The 17,443-nt window shown below is 34.6% G+C and overlaps 1 long non-coding RNA gene across 1 annotated transcript; it reads right to left on the reverse strand.

The window, feature by feature from the left end:
- Positions 1-2,905: 2,905 nt before the first annotated feature.
- On the reverse strand, positions 2,906-16,627 carry LOC112147478. The gene is made up of 3 exons (XR_002919462.2): positions 16,457-16,627; positions 13,535-13,656; positions 2,906-3,954 (listed from the first exon to the last, which is right to left on the reverse strand). It is a non-coding gene; the product is annotated as an uncharacterized LOC112147478 (long non-coding RNA).
- Between the last annotated feature and the right edge of the window lie 816 nt (positions 16,628-17,443).

Below are 17,443 nucleotides of genomic sequence, written 5' to 3' on the forward strand. Positions count from 1 at the left end.
TCTCTCCAAGGAGGTCCGAGGAGGAGACCAGCCGGTTCTCAGGCTCGTGCAGGTGGTTCTGATTTAAGCAGGGGGGCGAACAGAGCACGTTTATGTTCAGTTAATAGCGGTACACGTGTCGTCACGTCCAGTGTGGGAACACGCTGCGTGAGTGATCGCTTCTTTATTCTGCTCAGGTCTGCTGCCAATAAGAATGGACAGTTATCCCTTCACAGTTTTCTCAAGACATTTGACACAGATATCGCTACTATTCTATGGATTATTTGGATATTAGACGCATAAAATGCTGATTTTTTTTTTTTTTTTTAATAGGAGATGATAGGAAAAAAGAGCTTTAAATGCCACCTTGTGAATGATATTTGTAGTGTGTAATTCTGCCACATAAGATGATTTTATTTGTCGACTAATCACCGATTATTTTCTCCAATTAGTCGACTAATCGGGTCATGGGAAAACTGGATGTAAAGCTCACATCTAAACCCTCATTAGCTTGAAACTAACTAAAAACTAGATATATACCAAAACATGCGATAATGCTAGTGAGAAGCTGAAAGCTGAATTTGGCTGCTGAAGATGCTAGTGGTGATAGCTGAAGAGGCTGAAACCGATAGCTAAAAACGACAAAGTTGATAGTTGAAATCGCTAAAGCTAATAGCTGAAATTGCTGAAGCTAATAGCCAGCTAAAATATTAGTTACATGTCAAATTAGCCTAAAAAAACTGAAAAAAGCCTAAGTTAGCAAAAACAGCTAGCATGTAGCTGAAGTATTAGCTAAACTCCAAAATAGCCAAAAAAAAAGCCTAAGTTAGCCAAAACAGCTAGCATGTAGCTGAAGTATTAGCTAAACTCCAAAACAGCCAAAAAAAACTAAATGCCTAAATTAGCCTAAACAGCTAAAATGCAGCTGTAATACAAGCTAAACTCCAAAATAGCAAAAAGAAAAAAAAATGCCTGAAGTAGACAAAATATTAGCTAAACTCCAAAATGATCTAAGAAACCTTAATAAATGCCAAAATAGTCCAAAAAGCTAGCATAATGCCACTACACTCCGACCCCATATAATATAAAGTAACGACTAATCAATGATTAAGTTAGGCCTCGACTTTTTTAATCGTCGATTAGTCGTTGATTAGTCGACTAATCGTGGCAGCTCTGGTCGTGTGACAGGACTTTAACTTGATTTTAAAAATCATTCATGGAAAAAATGATTTATTCCTTAAGTAAAACTTATTAATGCTTTTATATTTTTACCAATTTTTATTTTCCCTCATACCTCATGCCAAACTGATAGCTAAAAATGCTCAGGCTGATTGATGAAACACTGAAGCTGACAGCTTGCCAAAATATTTGCTCAATGCTAAATTAGCCAAAAAAAACCTGGAAAAAAGTCATATTTTGACAAAATAGTTAGTATAATGCTAAAGTACTAGCTAAACTCCAAATTTGCCTAGAGAACTTTAAGAAAGTCAATTAATAAAAAAAAGCTAGCGAAATGCTAACGTACAAGCTAAACTCCAAACTTTGCCTGAAGAACTTTAAAGTCAAATCTTGACAAAATAGCTAGCATTATGCTAGAATATTAGCCAAATTCCAAGTCTCAATCCGAATTCTTCCCTTCTCCCTTCCCTTCATTTGGGCCTTCAAACGGAGAGTTATTAAAATATAGTTTCCCATATTTTGGGAGTGACTTTTGTTTGATAACGTCACCAATAATCACCGGTCGGCTAGCATTAGCGCTGAGCTTACAGCGCTTGAATATATATAACAACAGCAGTTTTATAGCTTTAAAAAGGTCACGCTACAACAAAAAGTCATTACATTTAAATGTAAACGTCTGTGGTTCAGAGCACACCCACCTGAAAAGAAACGCTTCTCAGCGCGACGCGGTTTACCCTCGCGATGGTGGACTTGTTAGCCGTTTGTCCATGTCGGGGTCACGGGGCTGCCGGAGCCTAACTTGCTACTGATGGACGAAGGCGGGGTAGACCCTGGACAAGTTACTCATTTAGTAAACTGGCCAATCGGATGCCTCTATAAGAGCGTGCTGGCCTCCACCTCCAACTTTCAAAACGTTCACCAGCTTTCAGCGGAAGGGGTGTGGCTTTTCAAAAAACTCACTCCAGATTGTGGCGGTTGCCATAGAAATAATAACTCACAACACGGACCAATCACTGCGTATTAAGGTTGTCTGGTCTCAAAGTGGTAAAACCCGAACCGTGGTAAAATGGCAACTGAATTGCCTTCATTTTGTTGGAACATGAGGGATTTTCTATTTATGATGCTGTGTCCATCTCTATATATGTCAATGGATTTTAGAGAATTAATTTACCCATTAATGGACTTTAGCCTATTGGTGTAAATAAATAAATTTAAGGCCTGGATCAATTAATAACCAAAAATTGTCTAATTATTACCTAAAATTGTTTTACACTTAAGCGAGAGATGTTCAAGCACTGGTGCAGAGAATTTTAAGTCAGGACTATTCAGTTTTAAAAATCAAGAACAGATTGGTACATACATACATATGGGGTCAAATCAGGATCAGCTTAAAGTGAAGGAAAAACAGATTGAAAACTTGAAAAATAGATATTGTAATTGAAAAAAATTATTAACTTTGAAAACTGAAAAAAATTAAAAATATGAAGAAAAAATTGACATTTAAAAAAATGAAAACTTGAAATTAAAAAACTATAAATTAAAAAATTACTGATTGAAAACAAATTATCCATTAGTGACAGCTGCTGTTTTGAATTTTCAAAAACATTTTTTTGAATCTTCACTTTCAGTCCTGAGTTTTCAGTTTGTATTTCAATTGTATTTTTGTATTTTATTTTAAGTTTTCACATTTTTTTTTTAACTTTCAGGGTTTTTTTTTCTTCAAATTTTCAGGTTTTTTCACATTTTCAATTCTTTTTTTCAGGTTTCAAATTTTATTTTATTTTTTTTTTACTTACGTCTATTTTTCAAGTGTACAATCTGTTTTTTTCGTTCACTTTAAGCTGATTCTGATCTGACCCAATAGACACAGACATTTAGCTTCACCATTAAATTTAATTGACTTTTATTGAAATGATCTGTTCCAAAAGTATTAATGACTGATTGAAAGTAGCTCTAGTGCTGATCCTGATTATTTATCCGGTTTCTAGACATATCAGTCAATGTTACTCTTTTATTATATAACAGAAAAATACAGCCAATAACCTGCAAATAGATGGAGAGGGATTTGCTGCAACCTTGAAGAGAATGTGGCAGTGATCAAAAATGAGCAAATCCAGTTCTTCTACGCATGGACTGACCTTTTCTTTGCTCAGTGGTTATCAGTTTATGTGAAATTTAAACCCAGTGTGAGGCCCTTTTAGAAAACAGTTCAAAGTGAGGAATTGTGTGAATATTTTTAGGATTTAAGTCCTATTTTCTAGTTCTTTTAATCTTTTTTTAACTCTCAAATCAATTCATGCTTCGATTAGTTGCACAAATATTTATTAAATAGACAAAACAGTAAAGATAAAGAAAATTTGCTTCAATCACATTGGGTAAATTTGTATTTTTTTATCATAATTTTTGCTGTTTTAACATATTTTAGCAGTTTGAAGAGCCATCTCTGCAGCGATAGTCTTCAAAATCTGTAAGCGGCCATGACTTGTAAAATGAAAGGGACTCCCGGCCTCATAGATTGATGTCCAGAAGGGCCAGGGGGTGCAACAGCTTGCTTTATCCAATGTTTTTGTTCAGAGGTTTCCACTCTGATCAAATGGCCATACCGAAGCCTTTAATGACCTCAGAGGTTTCCTGCTGCTGGGTCATCTGTTTGGCTCCATATCACCTCCAGGCTGGGCTCTGCTGCTGGTCAGGAGGTCCCACCACACTGAGCCACTTTCCATCAGTCATGTATTTACTCATCCCTCTGGCTCACCCCGTCGGCCTGGTATGGGGTCTCTGTTCACTCTGCCAGGCCTGCAGAAAGGCCTCCGCGGCCCAAAGAACCACAATCCGTCAGGCTGTCATGTGTGCACTCCGCTCTCCTCACACTAAGGAGTCTGTGCTAAACGTACAAAGTGGAGCCAAGTACCCTGTTCAAACAGAATACAAGTACATGTTCTTTGTCTCAAGCCTGTGTGTGGTAACACAAGCAAATGTGTGAAAGTGGGAGAGCGGCACGCTGCTTTTCTATATCGCTTCAGACAGCTCCCCAAAGACACACAACATCTCTCTGGACTCGTCAATCATGCAAATATCATCCGAATCTCACCTGTCATGTTTAAAGTGATTCTCTCATCTGTTCCCCTAAACTGATTTGACCACACAAAAATACAAACAATACAAAAAAATGACTTTATCTATGAAATGGTGTTTGTTTAAAACGTTTTGTACTTGTAAAAACAGGCTTAAGTCTCTGTAAAAATATTGTGTGTGTCAGTAAGTAAAGAAATTGGCTTTAAAAAAAAAAAAAGTTTAGTGCCTAAGAAATATGTGCAAAATTGCTTTGTTATAAGTGCTGCCACAAACGATTATTTTAACATTCGACTAATCACTGATTATTTTTTTCCAATTAGTCTGGATGAGAAGCGCATATCTTAACCATCATTATCTTAAAACTAACTAAAAACAAGATCTATAGCATTACCTGCAATAATGCTAGTGTGAATGCTAATAGATGAAAATGCTGAAATTGATACCTGAAATCACTGAAGCTGATAGGCAGCTAAAATATTAGCTGAATGCCAAATATGCCTAAAAAACTGAAAAAAGCCTGAAATAGCCAAATAGATAGCATGTAGCTGAAATTTTAGCTAAACTAGAAATTGGCCTAAAAACTGAAAAAAAAGTAAATGAGCCAAAATAGCTAGCATGAAGCTGAAACATTAGCTAAACTCCAAATTAGTTTAAAAACTGAAAAAAACGTTAATTAGCCAAAATAGCTAGCATGTAGCTGAAAATTTAGCTAAAAATAGAAATTGGCCTAAACCGAAAAAAACGAAAATTAGCCAAAATAGCTAGCATGAAGCTGAAACATTAGCTAAACTCCAAATTAGTTTAAAAACTGAAAACAATTGTATATTAGCCAAAATAGCTAGCATGTAGCTGAAAATTTAGCCTACCTCATAATTAGCTTAAAAAAACCTTAATAATCGAACAAAAATGACGTCCAATAATAAGCTGACTTCTTCCAAGTCAATACCTGAATACATTTCTCTGTCAAATGCCATCCTTTTTGTGTGAATGCTTAGTAAGCATTCACACAAAAAGGATTCTCTCTTCTGTACATTTTTTGGCAGGTAAAATCTCAATCACACTTTTATTTCAGTAATCTTGGTATCAAAATGTTCAGCTTGTACTTTTGGTATTCATAAACTTTAGAGTTTTTGACATTTTGAGCAAAGAGGAAATGAATGAGAAAGTCTTCACATCTCAAAATCTAAAGTAGATAAGCAAAGAGACTTTAAATATATTCATGGGATTTGTTTTAATCTATTATAGTAATTTAGAAAAAAAATGGAGTTTACTTTATGGTTTAGCAACATGCTAACGTTTTTGACCAATTTAGTTTACTGAGGAATTTTAGGCTGTTTTGGAGTTTAGCTAGTATTTAAGCAATGTGCAAGTTTGTTCGGCAAATATGTTGTCTACTGAGGTTTTTATGCTAATTTAGAGTTAAGCTTATATCTTAGCAACATCCTAACATTTTTAGCTAATTTGTTATTTACTGGGATCTTTAAGGCTAATTTAGAGTTTAGCAACAGGCTAACGTTTTTCACTAGTTAAGTTTACTGAGGAATCTTAGGCTATTTTGGAGTTTAGCTAGTATTTAAGCAACAAGCTAGCTTTTTTTTTGGCTAATTTGGCGTCTACTAAAGTTTATTTTAGATTAACTTAGCTTCTATTTTAGCAACAGGCTAACGTTTTTGACTAGTTTAGCTTACTAAGGAATTTTAGGCTATTTTGGAGTTTAGCTAGTATTTAGGCAACAAATTAGCTTTTTATGTTAATTTGGCGTCTATTGAGATTTTTGGGGCTAATTTGAAGTTTAGTTCTTATTTAGATAACACACTAAATATTTTTAGGGATTTTAAAGCAATTTTACTGTTTCAGAAATTTAGGTCAACTTTATTATTTTTTTTAATGAAATTTCCAGTCTTTTACTAAATTCAACATTTTGCAAATAGCTTTTGCTTTATCAGCAAATCCCTTCAGCAATTACAGTAAATTGCGTCACCATTTTCAGCAAAAACGTTCAGCATCAGCGTCTACCTTCAGCAAAAAGCATTCACACTAGCATTAGCGTCGGTAATGAAACTTCTCTAGTCTATTATAGCTTTAAGTGCCACAAGATTAAGAAATATCTAGATTTTGGTGTTTTTGGCCAAATAATCAGTCTGTATTGTATCACCAAAATGTTAGTTGAATCCTTTATGTTTTGATTCATTATCGAATCGTGTGAAAGGGAAAGATACGCACCCTAGTGAAAAGAGTATCACTTCAGATTTGAGCGTAAATGCCGATTAGTGTTGAAGATTTGTCTGTGTAGTTACGTTCCATCTCTTGTAATTTGAAGTGGTGCGTGTGTAAATTATATTTTTGTACATGTGAATACACAACTTCTAGTATGAAGTCAAAAAATGTATTGTACAAGTCTCAAATCAAGAATTACGCACACATGAATCGTGCGAGTCTTATTTATCTTGTTATTGGATTCGTATAAAAGTGTTCAATTTTCATGCCTCAGTTGTGATCTTCTATCAGACCCACAGCGTTTTCCCAATGATTGATGGGCTGAACCCTGATCCTGCTGCACCATGCAGTGACTGTACGGAGGACCCTCGGCCTTGACTCTGCCTGAATCCCAAAAATACCCATAAGGCCAACACAAACCCAACGCAGACGACTGGCGCGACATGTTTCCCACGACGGAGCATTAGATCGATGACACCGGCCGAAAATTAATACCAAGAGTTGAGGAATGAAAGTTCAAGAAGGATGGTTAAAAGTAGAGTTTCTATAAAATAGCCACAACAGTCAGATTTTCACATTCTTTTCGCCGTCCAGCACTTTTATTTAAAAAGAAAACATCCATTTGTCAGTCACTGCAGGGGGATTGCTGAAGCCTGACCTAAGCTAAAATTTTCTCACTGGTTTGGCATTTTTGGTTCAGGCTGCTTTTAAGGCTAGTCTGCTTTTAGACGGGAAACAGGAAAAGAGTCACAGTGCTGCGGTTCATTCTTCAGCCCATGTTCACTTGACCACACAAAGCGTCCATTTTGAGGGAGAATTTAAAGTGTTGTGAGGCAGGCAACTCCAGCAAAAAGGTTTACAGTCGTCAGGTCCATTTAGGGGTGTTTTGGACAAAGTTCTTGCTCTTATTGGTAGAGTTTTGGAGATTTAAGAGCAAGAGATTACATTATTTTAAAAAAAAGAGTTGCTCTCATAACTGAAGAATATTTTGAAACTACTTTCTTCTTGCAGAAACATATGTGTTATGCGTGATAATGATAGTCTGTTTTTATTTTTACCCCAATAGATATATAAAAAAGTTAGTGTACAAGAAGATTTTTTTCACTGATAATGGTTGTAATTTGTTTATTAAAAAAAAGGTTTGAGGAAAACTTTTGTTCAACAAAAAAACAACCTTTAGAAACTTTTTACTGCTGTGTGACTCTAAAAATAACAAATTATAAGATAAATGAACTCATCGTCGTCACTTTTTCTGAAAAGAACAGCAACAATAAATGCAAAAATTCCCAATAAACAATAATATTTTAATGATATGTACTTTTTTACAACTAAATTTAAGATAGTATACTTTTAGCTTACTTTTTAAGGACAAACTTTAAAAGTTCATACGTGTATGCTAAGTATACGTGAATTATACTACAAGTCTAAATATATCTAGCCCATACTTAAACTTTTGATATATATACCTTAGTGCTACCGTAGGTATACGAGTATTTTTTTTCTCATATGTATGACTGTTATAGAGAACTCCCTTAACCAAAAAATATCTGTAGTACCTAAAGCAGTTACTTTACTCAAATCTCACAAATAGTGAGTCAATGTAAGAGTGGGATATTTATATATAACTGTTGACACTCTTCATTTTTTTTTTTTTTGGCGGATTGACATAAAGTTCTTCAACAAATGATGGAACTTTTACAGCTTCCAGTATACTAATAGTATACAAGAAAGGTTACTTTGATAAACTTAAAAGTTTACTTTCAGTAAAGTATTAGTATACTAGAGAGTTTCCTTTAAGAATACTTCTTAGCATACTTTTTACAAACTAAAAGTGGGCTAATTTAGTATACTTGTGAGTAAACTCCCAGTATACTTTGTAAGTGTGCTTGGTACACTTGAGGAAATACGTGAGTATACTTTAAAACATATACTTGAAGTGTACATGTTTTTGGTAAGGGATATCCTCAGCAAAAGTACAAAAGTACAAGTATACTTGGTCTATACTTCAAGTGAAGCACTATTTAAAGCTTCTTTTTTATATACTATATATATATTGTAAACTTGAAATGTTCTAATTTAGTCTGTAGAGGGAATCACTGGAAGGTGATCAGCAGAGTCTTCAAGATTTTTTAATGTCGCCTTATTTTATTTTATTTTTTTTTTTTGATTCGCTGGCGTGGTCATACAGAATAGCTAAATTTTTATATACCCCGAGCTAACAGGCGACTGGTGGTTCTTGACATGGACAGCCACTGTCGAGAGACATTAATCCTCCAGTCAGACGACTAATTTAATCGATTAGTCGTTACTTTTTATTATATGGAGTTGGAGTGTAATAAAGTTGAAAGTTATAATACTATGTTATTTGGCTAGCTTTTCGGACAATTTTGGCATTTAACAAGGTTTTTTAGGCTATTTTGGAGTTATGCTAATATTTCAACTACATGCTAGCTAGTTTGGCTAATTTAGGCGCTTTGTTTGTTTGTTTTTAAGCCATTTTGGAGTTTAGCAAAATATGTCAGCTACATGCTAGCTAGTTTGGCTAATTTAGGATTTTTTTAAGCTTTCTAGGCTAATTTGAAGTCTAGCTAACAGTTTAGCTACATAACTGTTTTGGCTAATTTAGGATTTTTTTCAGTTTTTAGGCTTTTTTGGAGTTTGGTTAATATTTTAGCTACATGCTAACCATTTTGGCTAATTAATGCTTTTTTGTTTAAGGCTATTTTGGAGTTTAGCTAATATTTCAGCTGCATGCTCACTATTTTTGCTAATGTTGGTTTTTTTGGTTTTTAGGCCATTTTTTTGTATAGCTAATATTTCAGCTACATGCTAGCTAGTTTGGCTAATTTAGGATTTTTTTAAGTTTTCTAGGCTAATTTGAAGTCTAGCTAACAGTTCAGCTACATAACTGTTTTGGTTAGTTTAGGATTTTTTTCAGTTTTTAGGCTGTTTTGGAGTTTGGCTAATATTTCAGCTACATGCTAGCTATTTTGGCTAATATTAGGTTTTTTTTGGTTTTTAGGCCTTTGGTTAGTTTAGCTAATATTTCCGCTACAGCTAGCTATTTTGGCTAATTTAGGCTTTTTTTGTTTGTTTTAAGCTATTTTGGAGTTTACCAAATATTTTAGCTACATGCTAGCTATTTTGGCTAATTTAGGCTTTTTTTGCTTGTTTTAAGCTATTTTGGAGTTTAGCAAAATATTTCAGCTATATGCTAGCTATTTTGGCTAATTTAGCCTTTTGTTCAGCTTTTTAGGCTAATTTGGCATTCAACTAATATTCTCCTAGGCTATCAGCTTCAGCAATTTCAGTTATTAACTTCAGCGTTTTTAGCTATCAATGTCAGGATTTTCAGCAGCCAAATTCCGCTTACAGCTTTCACTAGCATTACTGCAGGTAATGCTATATCTTATATTTAGTTAGTTTAAAGATGATGCTTGTTAAGATGTGTGCTCATCCAGTTTGCTCATGACCCGATCAGTAGACTAATCGGAAAAAATAATTGGTGATTAGTCGACTAATAAAATAATAGTTTGTAGCAGGACTAGCGATCACAAATGCCGCCGCGTGGCTGCCAAATTGCTGAAAGACTTGAATTTAGGTCACCACACTGTAGCATTTTGGGATTTGTGACTGTAGACTGAGTTTACTCCCTATGCTACACATACATGTTTGCTATACTTATACTCAACTACCTAATAAAATAAAGTGTATTCATTTTTACTAATGATGACAGATGCAACAACAAAAACTCATTGGTAAAACTCAACAAACGAGCAAAAAAATTGGGCAAATTGCAGCGATTCTCAAAGACAAAAAATAAAAACACTGATGGGTGCACTTACTTTATCTGTTTGGCTCGGGAGGAAGTTGTACCACTGAGGTAGCACTTGGAGTGACTAACAATGGCCCACACACATCCTGTGGTGGTCAAAATCTTGAAAACACTTTGGAGCCAACATTCACTCCGCCACCCAGAGTTTCATGCTTTCTATAGATTTCAAAACCACATCTTTTTCCCATTTTTTAACTGATTTTTGTCAAGAAAAATACTTGTTTTTTTTAACTTTCAGTCCACTACAGAAGGTCATAATCTCATCCGAACGCCTCAGAAAATCAGGCGAAACTCAGCAAAAAAAAGTGCCGACTATAGTTTTACGTTGCGTCTACTACTACTACACACGTCTCCATCCATCGCCACTCAGCCGCACTTTGTCCACGTCTGAGCAGTTCCCAAATACAGGCCTTGAACACCTCATACTGGCCTCATCATTTCACAACGGCAGCCTTTCTGCTGCAAAAACAATGTGTTAGCATTCTAGGAAAACCTTAACTACTGCAGCCGTGCATGTTGCAGTGCAGTTTGCTTTAACGGTTTGCTGACAGACTGACCGAACTCGCAACCTTTTCACTTTCATAAACTTGACTCATGTTTTTCAAAACTTGCAATTATTTCACCCAGCACTGAAAAACGGACCACCCATGTCAAATTAAATGTGGAGTCGCGGCTTGCCGTGCTTGCTTCTGTGCCGTGGTGTTTGCAACCTGAGGCGCTTTTAACCCCTCCATTGTAGCTCTCTGATTTAAAAACTAATAAAGTTTTTAATTTTAAATAGTAACTGAAGCAAAAATAAGTGAAAAAAGTAAAACTCAAACGTTATTCTATCCATTCTCAAACAGTTAAAGAACATCATGTAACAACTCCTGACAATATTACTCATAATGTTCCAACAAGCCATAAAACAGTTCATAGTTTAACAAAGTCCAACCTTTTGACAGATTTGTGATCGCTACGTACAACAAAATAACTCACCATAAGGTCAGTAAGCACAACCAAAATTTATATTCAAGGGTTATTAGGAAAATGTTCTATTTTGAACAAATTTACGTATTTTAGGTGCGCCTTTATGGTTAAAAATACAGTAAAAAATTAGCTCTGATTTAATTTAGGCTTGTTAGATGAATGCAGAGATGCACCACAATTCAAAAAATAAACAGTTTTTTTATTAATTTTGTGAATGCTTAGTAAGCAATCACACCATAGTGATTCTCCTGCCCCTTTCCATAAGTTTTTTGGCACTTAAAAACTAAATCACACTTTGACAGATTTCAGCAATCAAAACGTTCAGCTTATATAGGATCATTACTGCTTGTATTTTTGGTAGTCAAAAATTAATAGTTTTTAAAACATTGAGCAAAATATGCCCCATAGGAAATGAATGAGAAAGTCTTCGAATTTCAAAATTTAAAGTTAGCAACAAGCCTTTAAGTATATTATGTTTAAACATAGCCCATGATGCTAGCATGCTATTGTTTTTGGCTAATTTGTTATCTACTGGGGTTTTTAAGCTAATTTAGAGTTTTGCTTCTATTTTAGCAACAGGCTAACATTTTTGACTAATTTAGTTCACTGAGGAATTTTAGGCTATTTCAGAGTTTAGCTAGTATTCAAGCAATGTGCTTTTTGCTAATTTGTCATCTACTGGGGTCTTTATTGCTAATTTAGAGTTTAGCTAATATTTTAGCAGCATGCTAATGTTTTTTGTCTAATTTGTTATCTACTGTTTTTTTAGGCTAATTTACATTTTAGCCTCTATTTTAGCAACAAGCTAACGGTTTTGACTAATTTAATTACTGAGGAATTTTAGGCTATTTTGGGGTTTAGCTAGTATTAAAGCAACAAGCTAGCTTTTTTGGCCAATTTGGCATCTACTGAGGTTTCTCTATGCTAATTTAGAGTCTAGCTAATATTTAGCAACTTGCTAACGTTTTTGGCTAATTTGTTATCTACTGAGGGTTTAAGGCTAATTTACAGTTTAGTTCCTATTTTAGAAACAGGCTAACGTTTTTGACTAATTTAATTACTGAAGAATTTTAGGCTGTTTTGTAGTTTAGCTAGTATTTAAGCAACAAGCTAGCTTTTTTTTGGCTAATTTGGCATCTACTGAGATTTTTTTGGGGGGTAATTTGGCGTTCAGCTCATATTTAAGCAACACATTAAATATTTTTGCAAAATTGGCATGTATTAGGGACTTTCAAGCAATTTTACTACGCATTTTTCAGCGCTCATAGTTCTTTAACAAAATTTCCAGTCTTTTAGTAAATTTAACATTTTACAAATAGCTTTTGCATTTTCAGCAAATTGCGTCAGAAATTAAAGTACATTGTGTCACCATTTTCAGCAAAAAGCTGAAACATCTTCAGCAAAAAGCTTTCATACTAGCATTATTGCAGGTAATGCAACATTTCTAGTTATATTATACTTTTTGTTGCATTGAGATGATCCTATATGACACAGGAAGTCTTTATTTTGAAAGGACGTCATAGGAATCTTTGTCAAAAGTTATAAGCTATTTCACATTTTAACACATTTTTAATTTATGCTAAAAAAACATGTATGTTTATCAAAATAGAAACGATAACATAAATACTTATTTCTCTGAAGGATGAGCTTAGACTTTGTGGCTTCCACTGGATTGTGTTCATCAATATTTCTTTTTTTTTATTGTTGCAGACCCCTGTTCTAAGTTCTAAGCAGACCTCACTGCTGCCAAAAGAAGTTGCACCGTCGGACCAGCAGAGGGCGACCAACGCTTTGATTATACTCCCAGGACATTTCTCCCTCCCATTTTCTCAGTGACAAAAATAACATCTCCTGTTACTTTCATGGCTATGGAGGAAACTCCAGAAGGATGGTATGAAAACCTCCTGCCAGCTAGAACTAAACGTAACAGTAGAATCTGAGAGATTTTACCCTCATTCAGTTACAAGAAGATGCAACTTCTCTTCAGCTGTATTTTTTTGTCTCTGGGACTGACTCCAACCTTCATGTGACCCTGAACAGGATAATATGTTTAACCAAAATGGAAGGATGTTTTCATAATTGTCAGATGCCTATCATCAAAATCTTGATTTTTCTGGTGCGGTGCAGAACCATTGTGAGACCCGGCCACAAAAAGCAAGCCAGTATATTTTCAATGCAGAGGACAAGCCGCAATAATTGTGTCTTTAACCTACATCCAGGTCTGCAGCATTTAAAAAAAAAACCCAACCACAGCGTCACTCCCCTCACACAGTACAGTACCGTTCCCTGTTGTTCCGACGCCGAAGGCTGTCAATGACCGATCCAAGTCAGTCGCCAGGGCCTTGGTGGTCTGGAGAGTCTCTGAGGTGGCACGGCCACAGGCCCGGAGAGTAAACAGGACGCTGGGGGGATGGAGGGATGGAGGAAAAGGGATTGAAGGATGAGAATGTGGAGTCGGCAGCGTCTCTGCCCGGCCCGGGGAAGAGGAAAGCCTGTAAAGCCAGCAGACTCAGACTGGGCCGCACATAGACGGGTCAGTGTTCAGCGCTCAACCGCACGGACGACGGTGTTGAAATCATTACCTTGATTTTTGAAGCTTGTTTATTCAAATAACTCTTTTCTACAGTAAATGCAACAACATGAAATGGATTTTAGACAATAGAACAACTGAAAATTACAGGATGAATAAAATATCAATTTATTCTAAACAAATTAAGTTTAAGCCACTTTTCTTTTTTTAATAACGAGGGAATTTTTACTCCAAAATGATCACAAGAAATCTAAATTCTGATCATTTTTTAGATTTTGCTCTATAGAGACAGTTTTATTTCCACCTCTTTATTTATCAGGAAACAATTATCTTTTCAAATTTTATTAAAACTATATTTAAGTTTCACTATTTCAATTTTGACATCTTATATTAAATGTTTCACTTTTTCCTTCTTAAATATTGTCATGTCATCTGCAAAAGCAACACGTTTCCAAACAGAGATTTTGCAAATGTCATTTATTTTTAAAAGAAAAAGAAAAGATGTTTGTTTGAGATCATAAATTAAGATTAACATTAACTCTTTTGATTGTTTGCCACCAATTTGATATGTTTGGACACTAGTATGTAAATATATTTTGCTAATGGGAGGATATTTATTTTTTAATATTTGATTAGGAATGTTTAAAAAAGACAAACATTATCAGTTTGAAGTAACTTTGTTTTGCATAAAAACATGCAAACATCAGTGCAAAACATTTAATTGAACAACATAATAGTTTATTATTTGATCATTGTAAAAAAGTACTTTTAAAATAGCCATAAATAATATTCATTATTAAAGTAATTGAACAGAAAAGCTAAAAAAAGACACTTGTTTTTATTTTTTTTAACTAAAAATGACAAAGTATTTACAATAAAAGTACAATTTTGTCTCTAATGACATAGAAATGTAATATTCTACAGATAATAAACTTAAAATTTAATCTCAGACAAAAAAATTATTGAAAAAGTAGAAATAACAATGGGTTATTACCACTTTAAGAAAAACACATTTATATTATAATTAATATTGATTATCTTTTGTTTTAAAATAAAACATTTTATTTTGATAATTTAATTTAAAGATATGAGTTATTGCTATTAATTTGTGATGGAATATTTAGGTGTAACGTGGCTGTTTTTGCTTAAATATCTTAAAACACAATAAACAAACTGCAGCTTCTGTACTGAATAACTCATTAAGACTAAACATTTAAAGTTGAGTCAAGAAAAAAAACATTCAGCATCCAGTTTGTGAACATGATTCAGACAGAAGTGTGGAATTTATCAGTTCCTGCGTCTTGAGGGGCCGTGAAACGAGAAGCCAACATCCACATGTTACGCAGCACACCTGGTTCCAATAATATTACCTCTGTGGGCGATGACAGCTTTAAAACTGATTTACCTGAGCAACTTTTTATTACAAATCTTTTTGCAGAACTCCTTTCACAATAAAGGTAGATGCAGTAGCAGCTGATTTGTTGTTGGAGTCATTAAAAATAATTTATATATAAAAATATGATTAATTAAATGAAAGTTTGAGCATAAACTTACTAGAACTAAATAAGACAGCAAGAAGCGACGTCCTTAGAGAAGCCATTTTTTTCCACCTGTGGCTTTTTCATTATTTTCTTTGAGAATCCACTTCCAAAGCAGTGTACTTAGTGCGTGTTTTCACAGATTCAGAACCAGTCATCTGGGTTTTGTCTCTATATTTAATGTGCCAAAAGGGAAGGCCAGGATGAAGGCTGTTCCACCAGGATATATAGGTATCTAATAGATCTCCTCCCCACTCCCGTTTTGACAGCAGCGGCAGGTCTGGTGAACTAATGGCATACTTCTGCTGCTGCCAGGGGGAAGAAATTCAGCGCCACATGGGAAGCCACAATGCTAATAGGCAGCTGGAAAAAGAAAGGCACTGGAGGAGAGGACACTCCAGGAAACAAAAACCACTTTCTAAATTAAGAGAGACTTTTATATGATTCGTTTTACGTATGAGGTTAAAAATGGGGCAAAATATCCACAGATAATCTATATTCAATCATATTTCACAGAGACGTGTGCTTTCCTTTTTCTGGATTCCTCAGATTTATAATAAAATCCACACTGACTCGCCTTCGTGAGCTCCTGAAAAATATGTTAAATTCCTCTTTTTAGAGAAAAACTCACTTTACAAAAAAAATATATAAGGAAAGTACAAAAAATGTGTCACTACAAGTAATTAAAAAGTGCACATTTCATAATAATTATTAAAGAAATTTGTCAATGATAGGAACTTTTTGGTCAGAAATAAATGGGATGTTAAATTTATAATCGCAAATCAATTAAAGTATTTAGTAAGGAAGTTGGAAATGTGTCCAGCAAGGGTAAAAATGGGAAATTTTCAAAATAAAATACAGTTTAAAAGTGCATAACTGCAGGTTATCAGAAACTGTAAAAAGAAAAAAAATAGGGCTGGGTTAAAAAAATCGATTAATAGATTTGAATTCATTTAAGCTTAATAGATCAATAATCAATTCACAAAAGACATAAATCGATTTAGCACATTAAGCTAATGTCCGCTAGCTTGATGCTAACGTTCAATAGAATTTCCCATAGGACGGCTAATACTACCGTTCGGTCGACCAAAAAAAAATACATTGCTGTCTAAATTAAGATCTTTATTTACTTACAGGCATTGATGTTCCAAACTCTTTTAAGGAAATATTTTTTAAAGTAACTATTTGGGGTCCAAAACATCGTTTTTCCCCCTTATACTGTTGTCTTCTTCTGGATTAAGGTGTACTTCTACAGCGCGATCGCCACCTAGTGGCCAAACTGAAACGACCCCCAGGAGAAGCAGAACTGTTTACAATGTTAATGATCTGAACATTTTTGTTAGAAATTCTCCTTTTAAGAATCTATGTAACACTCTATAATATTAACAATCTCATTATTTCACTAATATATTTTACAATATGTGAAATGGATCATATCAATATAAACTTATATAAAACATAAAGTAGATTATTTATTAAATGTGTGAACTTGAATAGAAGTGAAGAATCATGAATTGAATCGAATAATTTCTGGACATTTCTGGAAATACCCAGCCCTAGTAAAAAAAACAAACAAAAACGCTGACATAACTTTGGAATAATCACAAAGACAAATTATTCATTATTCAAAATGTAGCAATTTAGCATCTAAGGTTAAAACAGGCGTGTTTTGCATCTAGATTTAATCCAAAGCGAAAAGATGGAATGTAACCTTAATTAATAGCCTTTAAAATATTTGTAGAGGGGAGAAGAAGACAAAAAAAAAAGACAAAAAGCAGCTGTGTTTCATAAAAGACCGAGTAGAATTTAAAACATGTTTCATTTGAGGGCCCATGAATTAGCTCTTGTGTTTTGCGTATGTGTGTGGCCTCAATGCCGGCCTTTTGTGTGCTGGAGTGCAGAGCATGAAATGGCTCTAGATTGGCTGTGTTTGCCCTCGGAGGACCGCTCTTTCGAGATCATATCCTAATCCCTCAGAGAGGCCGTCCGCAGGGTCACCGCTTATTCAATTAGTCTGAAGCCGAGGCTCTAAACACGGCAGGGTGAGAAGAGTGTGAGAAAGTGTACAGAAAGCGGGGTGGTGTCTCCTATGTGTGTGTTCGACGGAGGTGATGGTTTCAG

Source organism: Oryzias melastigma, linkage group LG17 (genome assembly GCF_002922805.2).
Source record: "Oryzias melastigma strain HK-1 linkage group LG17, ASM292280v2, whole genome shotgun sequence".
NCBI lineage: Eukaryota > Metazoa > Chordata > Actinopteri > Beloniformes > Adrianichthyidae > Oryzias > Oryzias melastigma.